A 10334-nucleotide genomic window follows, 5' to 3' on the forward strand; every position below is an offset into this window, starting at 1 on the left:
TATATTCGTGGCGCCGCCAGGGTCACGCCCTCTGTTGTAACCTCACCAAGTTTTCTCACAGACCTTAATCAAGATCTTAAGAGTTTCCTGACATGAATTTGAGGTTAATATGTTTTACCACCTTGGAGGAGGGGCTTGTAGAGTAAAACATGTCACTTCCTGTCTCCAGTAGGCGCTAGGCCTGATGGGAAATATTTTCCTGTAATTGTGTTGGGGCTGGGATTCTTGTCATACATGTGAAATATGAAGAGGATAGAAGACTGTATGTGAGAGTAACAGTGATTTTCATTTTTTGGCATTTTGCCCAAAAAACATCAGACTTTGACCCCCAGCCAAGGCCACGCCCATTCTCAAAAACTCAAGCTTTTGATAACTTTTAATCTTCAATGTGTTGTCAATAAACTGAGCGACTTTGAAAAGTCTGGGAGGAAGTCCCTAGGAGGAGTTCGTTAAAGTATGACCCCTGGAAATCGCCAAAAACACAATTTTTGAAATTCAAAGCAACATGGCTGACTTCCTGGTTTGAGGTATGGGTGCAAGAGGCTTTTTAGTGCGTCTTGGGCTGTTCAATATGCTTACCAAATTTCATACACCTAGGTGAAAGTAACCTCTATGGGGAGGCGTTTTTGAAAATTTCTAGGGGGCGCTATGGAGCCATTTTGCAACAGTCATCTGCGAAACCCACAAAATATCAAATTTTTCACCAGACCTGATGCACAGTCCAAATTTGATGAGTTTTGGGGCATGTTAAAGCCGCCAAATATGCGATTCATTTGGCACCAGAAACAAACAAACAAACAAACAAAGAAAGAATAATAATTAAAGCCGCAAGCGGCGATGAACGGGCCCTCGCACCCGTGGCCACGTTGGGGCTTGTCGCAGCCGCGGGGTGTGCTGCAGACACGGGGTGCAGCTCAGAAGCGGGGTGTGCATGAAGCACAGGATGTGCAGTAGCCAGAGGCTGTCCACCAGTAGGGGCTTGGTCAGCATCACCCAAAATTCCTATGGAGATCTGTTCAGGCCGAGACTATAATCATGCATGTGAAATTTGAAGCTGATATAACATTGTATGTGACAGGTAGTACTGACTCTTGCCAGTAGGTGGCGCTATGAGTATGAGCGAAAAATGATCATGTAGACCTGTGCAGGCCGAGACTGTTATCATGCATGTGAAATTAGGAGCTGATCGGACAATCTATGTGAGAGTTAGTACTGGCACTGCCCAGTAGGTGGCGCTATGACTATGAGCGAAAGATTAATATGTAGACCTGTTCAGGGCGGTACCCTCATGAAACCTGTGAAATTTGGAGCTGATCGGACAATGTATGTGAGAGTTAGTACTGGCTCCGCCCAGTAGGTGGCGCTATGACTTTGAGTGAAAAATGTATCTGTAGATGTGTTCAGGGCAGTACCCTCATCAAACCTGTGAAATGTGGTGGAGATTGGACAATGTATATGAGAGTTGATACAGGCTGTCACCAGTGGGTGGCGCTATAGGATTGGTAAGGAAAGGAGTGTCTAGATCTGTTCAGGGCGGGACTCTGATCAAGCATGTGAAATTTGGTGCAGACAGGATGAAGTACGGACGAGTTATCAATGCCTAAATGTTATGGCGAGGCATCATGGCGAAGGTTACATTCGTGGCGCCGCCAGGGTCACGCCCTCTGTTGTAACCTCACCAAGTTTTCTCACAGACCTTAATCAAGATCTTAAGAGTTTCCTGACGTGAATTTGAGGTTAATATGTTTTACCACCTTGGAGGAGGGGCTTGTAGAGTAAAACATGTCACTTCCTGCTTCCAGTAGCGGGCGCTAGGCCTGATGGGAAATATTTTCATGTAATTGTGTTGGGGCTGGGACTCTTGTCATACACGTGAAATATGAAAAAGGCAGAAGACTATATGTGAGAGTTACAGTGATTTTACATTTTTGGCATTTTGCCAAACAAACATCAGACTTTGACCCCCCGCTAAGGCCACGCCCATTCTCAAAAACTCAAGCTTTTGATAACTTTTCATCTTCAATGTCTTGTCAATACACTGACCGACTTTGAAAAGTCTGGGAGGAAGTCCCTAGGAGGAGTTCGTTAAAGTATGACCACTGGAAATCGACAAAAACATGCTTTCTTTTGAAATTCAAAGCAAAATGGCTGACTTCCTGTTGGGTTATGGGCATATGTATATGAGACTTTTTTGTAGGTATGGACATGATTCATGTGCCTACCGAATTTCAGGCCCGTAGGTGAAACCTCCTTTAGGGGCTGAATTTTGCTAAAATTCTAGGGGGCGCTATAGAGCCATTTTGCCATTGCCATGTGGGAAACCCACAAAATATCAAATTTTTCGCCAGACCTGATGCACATTCCAAATTTGATGAGTTTTGGGGCATGTTTAAGCCGCCAAATTTGCGATTCATTGCGGATTAAAATAATAAGAAGAATAATAATTCCTTGCATTCCAAGAGGTCCTCGCCACTGCGTGCAGTGCTCGGGCCCTAATAATAATTCCTTCAATTTCAAGAGGTACTCGCACCGCTTCGGTGCTCGGGCCCTAATTAAAGCCGCAAGCGGCGATGAACGGGCCCTCGCACCCGTGGCCACGTTGGGGCTTGTCGCGGCCGCGGGGTGTGCTGCAGACACGGGGTGCACCTCAGAAGCGGGGTGTGCATGAAGCACAGGATGTGCTGTAGCCACAGGCTGTCCACCAGTAGGGGCTTGGTCAGCATCACCCAAAATTCCTATGGAGATCTGTTCAGGCCGAGACTATAATCATGCATGTGAAATTTGAAGCTGATATAACATTGTATGTGAGAGGTAGTACTGACTCTTGCCAGTAGGTGGCGCTATGAATATGAGCGAAAAATGATTATGTAGACCTGTGCAGGCCGAGACTGTTATCATGCATGTGAAATCAGGAGCTGATCAGACAATGTATGTGACAGTTAGTACTGGCTCTGCCCAGTAGGTGGCGCTATGACTTTGAGTGAAAAATGTATCTGTAGATTTGTTCAGGGCAGTACCCTCATCAAACCTGTGAAATTTGGAGCTGATCGGACAATGTATATGAGAGTTGATACAGGCTCTGCCCAGTAGGTGGCGCTATGAGTATGAGTGAAAGATGTATATGTAGAACTGTTCAGTCCGACACTGTCATCATGCATGTGAAATCTCAAGCCGATTGAACAATGTATGTGAGAGGTAGTACTGGCTCTGCCCAGTAGGTGGCGCTAAGAGTATGAGCGAAAAAGTAATATGCCTATGTGTTCAGGGCAGTACGCTCATGAAACCTGTGAAATTTGGAGGGGATTGGACAATGTATATGAGAGTTGATACAGGCTCTGCCCAGTAGGTGGCGCTATGACTATGAGTGAGAAATGTATATGTAGATGTGTTCAGGGCGGTACCCTCATCAAACCTGTTAAATTTGGTGGAGATTGGACAATGTATATGAGAGTTGATACAGGCTGTCACCAGTGGGTGGCGCTATAGGATTGGTAAGGATAGGAGTGTGTAGATCTGTTCAGGGCGGGACTCTGATCAAGCATGTGAAATTTGGTGCAGACAGGATGAAGAACAGGCGAGTTATCGCAGCCTAAATGTCATGGCGAGGCATCATGGCGAAGGTTATATTCGCCGCGCCGCCAGGGTCACGCCCTCTGTTGTAACCTGACCAAGTTTTGTCACAGACCTTAATCAAGATCTTAAGAGTTTCCTGACATGAATTTGAGGTTAACATGTTTTACCACCTTGGAGGAGGGGCTTGTAGAGTAAAATATGTCACTTCCTGTTTCCAGTAGCGGGCGCTAGGCCTGATGGGAAATATTTTCATGTAATTGTGTTCAGGCTGGGACTCTTGTCATACACATGAAATATGAAAAAGGCAGAAGACTATATATGAGAGTTACAGTGATTTTACATTTTTGGCATTTTGCCAAACAAACATCAGACTTTGACCCCCCACCAAGGCCACGCCCATTCTCAAAAACTCAAGCTTTTGATAACTTTTAATCTTCAATGTGTTGTCAATAAACTGACCGACTTTCAAAAGTCTGGGAGGAAGTCCCTAGGAGGAGTTCGTTAAAGTATGACCCCTGGAAATCGCCAAAAACACGTCTTATTTTGAAATTCAAAGCAAAATGGGTGACTTCCTGTTTGGTTTGAGGTATGGGTGCAAGAGGCTTTTTAGTGCGTCTTGGGCTGTTCAATATGCTTACCAAATTTCATACACCTAGGTGAAAGTAACCTCTATGGGGAGGCGTTTTTGAAAATTTCTAGGGGGCGCTATGGAGCCATTTTGCAACAGTCATCTGCCAAACCCACAAAATATAAATTTTTTCACCAGACCTAATGCACAGTCCAAATTTGATGAGTTTTGGGGCATGTTAAAGCCGCCAAATATGCGATTCACTGGGCACCAGAAACAAACAAACAAAGAAAGAATAATAATAATTCCTTCAATTTCAAGAGGTACTCGCACCGCCTTCGGTGCTCGGGCCCTAATAATAATAATAATTCCTTCAATTTCAAGAGGTACTCGCACCGCTTCGGTGCTCGGGCCCTAATTAAAGCCGCAAGCGGCGATGAACGGGCCCTCGCACTCGTCGCCACTTTGGGGCTTGTCGTGGCCGCGGGGTGTGCTGCAGACACGGGGTGCACCTCAGAAGTGGGGTGTGCATGAAGCACAGGATGTGCTGTAGCTACAGGCTGTCCACCAGTAGGGGCTGCTGTCAGCATCACCCAAATTCCTATGGAGATCTGTTCAGGCCGAGACTATAATCATGCATGTGAAATTTGAAGCCGATATAACATTGTATGTGACAGGTAGTACTGGCTCTTACCAGTAGGTGGCGCTATGAGTATGAGCGAAAAAAAATTCATATGTAGACCTGTGCAGGCCGAGACTGTTATCATGCATGTGAAATAAGGAGCTGATCAGACAATCTATGTCAGAGTTAGTACTGGCTCTTACCAGTAGGTGGCGCTATGACTATGAGCGAAAAATGATTATGTAGAACTGTTCAGTCCGACACTGTAATCATACATGGGAAATTTCAAGCTGATTGAACATTGTATATGAGAGTTACTACTGGCTCTTACCAGTAGGTGGCGCTGTGACTATGAGCGAAAAATGAATATGCAGATGTGTTCAGGGCAGTACCCTCATGAAACCTGTGAAATTTGGAGCAAATCAGACAATGTATATGAGAGTTGATACAGGCTCTGCCCAGTAGGTGGCGCTATCAGTATGAGTGAAAAATGTATATGTAGATGTGTTCAGGGCGGTACCCTCATGAAACCTGTGAAATTTGGAGGAGATTGGACAATGTATATGAGAGTTTATTCAGGCTCTGCCCAGTAGGTGGCGCTATGACTATGAGCGAAAGATTAATAAGTAGACCTGTTCAGGCCGAGACTATAATCATGCATGTAAATTTTGAAGCTGACATAACATTGTATGTGAGAGGTAGTACTGGCTCTGCCCAGTAGGTGGCGCCATGACTTTGAGTGAAAAATGTATCTGTAGATGTGTCCAGGGCAGTATCCTCATCAAACCTGTGAAATTTGGTGGAGATTGGACAATGTATATGAGAGTTGATACAGGCTGTCACCAGTGGGTGGCGCTATAGGATTGGTAAGGAAAGGAGTGTGTAGATCTGTTCAGGGCGGGACTCTGATCAAGCATGTGAAATTTGGTGCAGACAGGATGAAGTACGGACGAGTTATCAATGCCTAAATGTTACGGCGAGGCATCATGGCGAAGGTTATATTCGTGGCGCCGCCAGGGTCACGCCCTCTGTTGTAACCCCACCAAGTTTTCTCACAGACCTTAATCAAGATCTTAAGAGTTTCCTGACATGAATTTGAGGTTAATATGTTTTACCACCTTGGAGGAGGGGCTTGTAGAGTAAAACATGTCACTTCCTGTTTCCAGTAGCGGGCGCTAGGCCTGATGGGAAATATTTTCCTGTAATTGTGTTGGGGCTGGGATTCTTGTCATACATGTGAAATATGAAGAGGATAGAAGACTGTATGTGAGAGTAACAGTGATTTTCATTTTTTGGCATTTTGCCCAAAAAACATCAGACTTTGATCCCCAGCCAAGGCCACGCCCATTTTCAAAAACTCAAGCTTTTGATAACTTTTAATCTTCAATGTGTTGTCAATAAACTGAGCGACTTTGAAAAGTCTGGGAGGAAGTCCCTAGGAGGAGTTCGTTAAAGTATGACCCGCTTAAATCGCCAAAAACACGTCTTATTTTGAAATTCAAAGCAAAATGGCTGACTTCCTGTTTGGTTTGAGGTATGGGTGCAAGAGGCTTTTTAGTGCATTCTGGGCTGTTCAATATGCTTACCAAATTTCATACACCTAGGTGAAAGTAACCTCTATGGGGAGGCGTTTTTGAAAATTTCTAGGGGGCGCTATGGAGCCATTTTGCAACAGTCATCTGCGAAACCCACAAAATATCAAATTTTTCACCAGACCTGATGCACAGTCCAAATTTGATGAGTTTTGGGGCATGTTAAAGCCGCCAAATATGCGATTCATTTGGCACCAGAAACAAACAAACAAACAAACAAACAAAGAAAGAATAATAATTCCTTCAATTTCAAGAGGTTCTCGCACCGCCTTCGGTGCTCGGGCCCTAATAATTCCTTCAATTTCAAGAGGTCCTCGCACCGCCTTCGGTGCTCGGGCCCTAATTAAAGCCGCAAGCGGCGATGAACGGGCCCTCGCACTCGTGGCCACGTCGGGGCTTGTCGCGGCCGCGGGGTGTGCTGCAGACACGGGGTGCACCTCAGAAGCGCGGTGTGCATGAAGCACAGGATGTGCTGTAGCCACAGGCTGTCCACCAGTAGGGGCTGCTGTCAGCATCACCAAAATTCCTATGGAGATCTGTTCAGGCCGAGACTATAATCATGCATGTGAAATTTGAAGCTGATATAACATTGTATGTGAGAGGTAGTACTGGCTCTTACCAGTAGGTGGCGCTATGAGTATGAGCGAAAAAAAATTCATATGTAGACCTGTGCAGGCCGAGACTGTTATCATGCATGTGAAATAAGGAGCTGATCAGACAATCTATGTCAGAGTTAGTACTGGCTCTTACCAGTAGGTGGCGCTATGACTATGAGCGAAAAATGATTATGTAGAACTGTTCAGTCCGACACTGTAATCATACATGGGAAATTTCAAGCTGATTGAACATTGCATATGAGAGGTAGTACTGGCTCTTACCAGTAGGTGGCGCTATGAGTTTGAGCGAAAGATTAATATGTAGATGTGTTCAGTGCAGTACCCTAATCAAACCTGTGAATTTTGGTGGAGATTGGACAATGTATATGAGTGTTGATACAGGCTCTGCCCAGTAGGTGGCGCTATGACTATGAGTGAAAAATGTATATGTAGACCTGTTCAAGCCGGTACCCTCATGAAACCTGTGAAATTTGGAGCCTATCGGACAATGTATGTGAGAGTTAATACTTTCTCTGCCCAGTAGGTGGCGCTATGACTTTGAGTGAAAAATGTATCTGTAGATGTGTTCAGGGCAGTACCCTCATCAAACCTGTGAAATTTGGTGGAGATTGGACAATGTATATGAGAGTTGATACAGGCTGTCTCCAGTGGGTGGCGCTATAGGATTGGTAAGGAAAGGAGTGTGTAGATCTGTTCAGGGCGGGACACTGATCAAGCATGTGAAATTTGGTGCAGACAGGATGAAGTACAGACGAGTTATCAATGCCTAAATGTTATGGCGAGGCATCATGGCGAAGGTTATATTCGTGGCGCCGCCAGGGTCACGCCCTCTGTTGTAACCCCACCAAGTTTTCTCACAGACCTTAATCAAGATCTTAAGAGTTTCCTGACATGAATTTGAGGTTAATATGTTTTACCACCTTGGAGGAGGGGCTTGTAGAGTAAAACATGTCACTTCCTGTTTCCAGTAGCGGGCGCTAGGCCTGATGGGAAATATAATCATGTAATTGTGTTGGGGCTGGGATTCTTGTCATACATGTGAAATATGAAGAGGATAGAAGACTGTATGTGAGAGTAACAGTGATTTTCATTTTTTGGCATTTTGCCCAAAAAACATCAGACTTTGACCCCCAGCCAAGGCCACGCCCATTCTCAAAAACTCAAGCTTTTGATAATTTTTAATCTTCAATGTGTTGTCAATAAACTGAGCGATTTTGAAAAGTCTGGGAGGAAGTCCCTAGGAGGAGTTCGTTAAAGTATGACCCGTGTAAATCGCCAAAAACACGTCTTATTTTGAAATTCAAAGCAAAATGGCTGACTTCCTGTTTGGTTTGAGGTATGGGTGCAAGAGGCTTTTTAGTGCGTCTTGGGCTGTTGAATATGCTTACCAAATTTCATACACCGAGGTGAAAGTAACCTCTATGGGGAGGCGTTTTTGAAAATTTCTAGGGGGCGCTATGGAGCCATTTTGCAACAGTCATCTGCGAAACCCACAAATGAGTTTTGGGGCATGTTAAAGCCGCCAAATATGCAATTCATTTGGCACCAGAAACAATCAAACAAACAAACAAACAAACAAAGAAAGAATAATAATTCCTTCAATTTCAAGAGGTTCTCGCACCGCCTTCGGTGCTCGGGCCCTAATAATTCCTTGCATTCCAATAGGTCCTCGCCACTGCGTGCAGTGCTCGGGCCCTAATAATTCCTTCAATTTCAAGAGGTACTCGCACCGCTTCGGTGCTCGGGCCCTAATAATTCCTTCAATTTCAAGAGGTCCTCGCACCGCCTTCGGTGCTCGGGCCCTAATAATTCCTTGCATTCCAATAGGTCCTCGCCCCTGCGTGCAGTGCTCGGGCCCTAATTAATGCCGCAAGCGGCGATGAATGGGCCCTCGCGCCCGTGGCCACGTTGGGGCATGTCGCGACCACGGGGTGCGAGCCAGCCTTGGGGCGTGCTGCAAGAGCAGAGTGTGAATGAGCCACAGCATGTGCTGCAGCCAGGGGCTGTGCACCAGTAGGTGGTGCTATCAGCATCACCCAAAATCCTATGGAGATCTGTTCAGGGCAGTACCCTCATGACACAAGTGAAATTTGGAGGAGATTGGACAATGTATATGAGAGTTTATTCAGGCTCTGCCCAGCAGGTGGCGCTATGACTATGAGTGAAAAATGTATATATTGATCTGTCCAGGCCGGGACTGTCATCATGCATGTGAAATTAGGAGCTGATCGGACAATCTATGTGAGAGTTAGTACTGGCACTGCCCAGTAGGTGGCGCTATGACTATGAGCGAAAGATTAATATGTAGACCTGTTCAGGGCGGTACCCTCATGAAACCTGTGAAATTTGGAGCTGATCGGACAATGTATGTGAGAGTTAGTACTGGCTCCGCCCAGTAGGTGGCGCTATGACTTTGAGTGAAAAATGTATCTGTAGATGTGTTCAGGGCAGTACCCTCATCAAACCTGTGAAATTTGGTGGAGATTGGACAATTGTATATGAGAGTTGATACAGGCTGTCACCAGTGGGTGGCACTATAGGATTGGTAAGGAAAGGAGTGTGTAGATCTGTTCAGGGTGGGACTCTGATCAAGCATGTGAAATTTGGTGCAGACAGGATGAAGTACAGGCGAGTTATCGTAGCCTAAATGTCATGGCGAGGCATCATGGCGAAGGTTATATTCGCCGCGCCGCCAGGGTCACGCCCTCTGTTGTAACCTGACCAAGTTTTGTCACAGACCTTAATCAAGGTCTTAAGAGTTTCCTGACATGAATTTGAGGTTAACATATTTTACCACCTTGGAGGAGGGGCTTGTAGAGTAAAACATGTCACTTCCTGTTTCCAGTAGTGGGCGCTAGGCCTGATGGGAAATATTTTCATGTAATTGTGTTCAGGCTGGGACTCTTGTCATACACGTGAAATATGAAAAAGGCAGAAGACTATATATGAGAGTTACAGTGATTTTACATTTTTGGCATTTTGCCAAACAAACATCAGACTTTGACCCCCAGCCAAGGCCACGCCCATTCTCAAAAACTCAAGCTTTTGATAACTTTTCATCTCCAATGTCTTGTCAATACACTGACCGACTTTCAAAAGTCTGGGAGGAAGTCCCTAGGAGGAGTTCGTTAAAGTATGACCACTGGAAATCGACAAAAACACGCTTTCTTTTGAAATTCAAAGCAAAATGGCTGACTTCCTGTTGGGTTATGGGCATATGTATATGAGACTTTTTTGTAGGTATGGACATGATACATATGCCTACCGAATTTCAGGCCTGTAGGTGAAACCTCCTTTAGGGGCTGAATTTTGCTAAAATTCTAGGGGGCGCTATAGAGCCATTTTGCCATTGCCATGTGGGA

The sequence above is a fragment of the Semicossyphus pulcher genome, unplaced genomic scaffold, assembly GCF_022749685.1.
Source record: "Semicossyphus pulcher isolate SPU_LCO1_2020_fin unplaced genomic scaffold, fSemPul1.0.p SCAF_1, whole genome shotgun sequence".
Classification (NCBI taxonomy): Eukaryota; Metazoa; Chordata; class Actinopteri; order Labriformes; family Labridae; genus Semicossyphus; species Semicossyphus pulcher.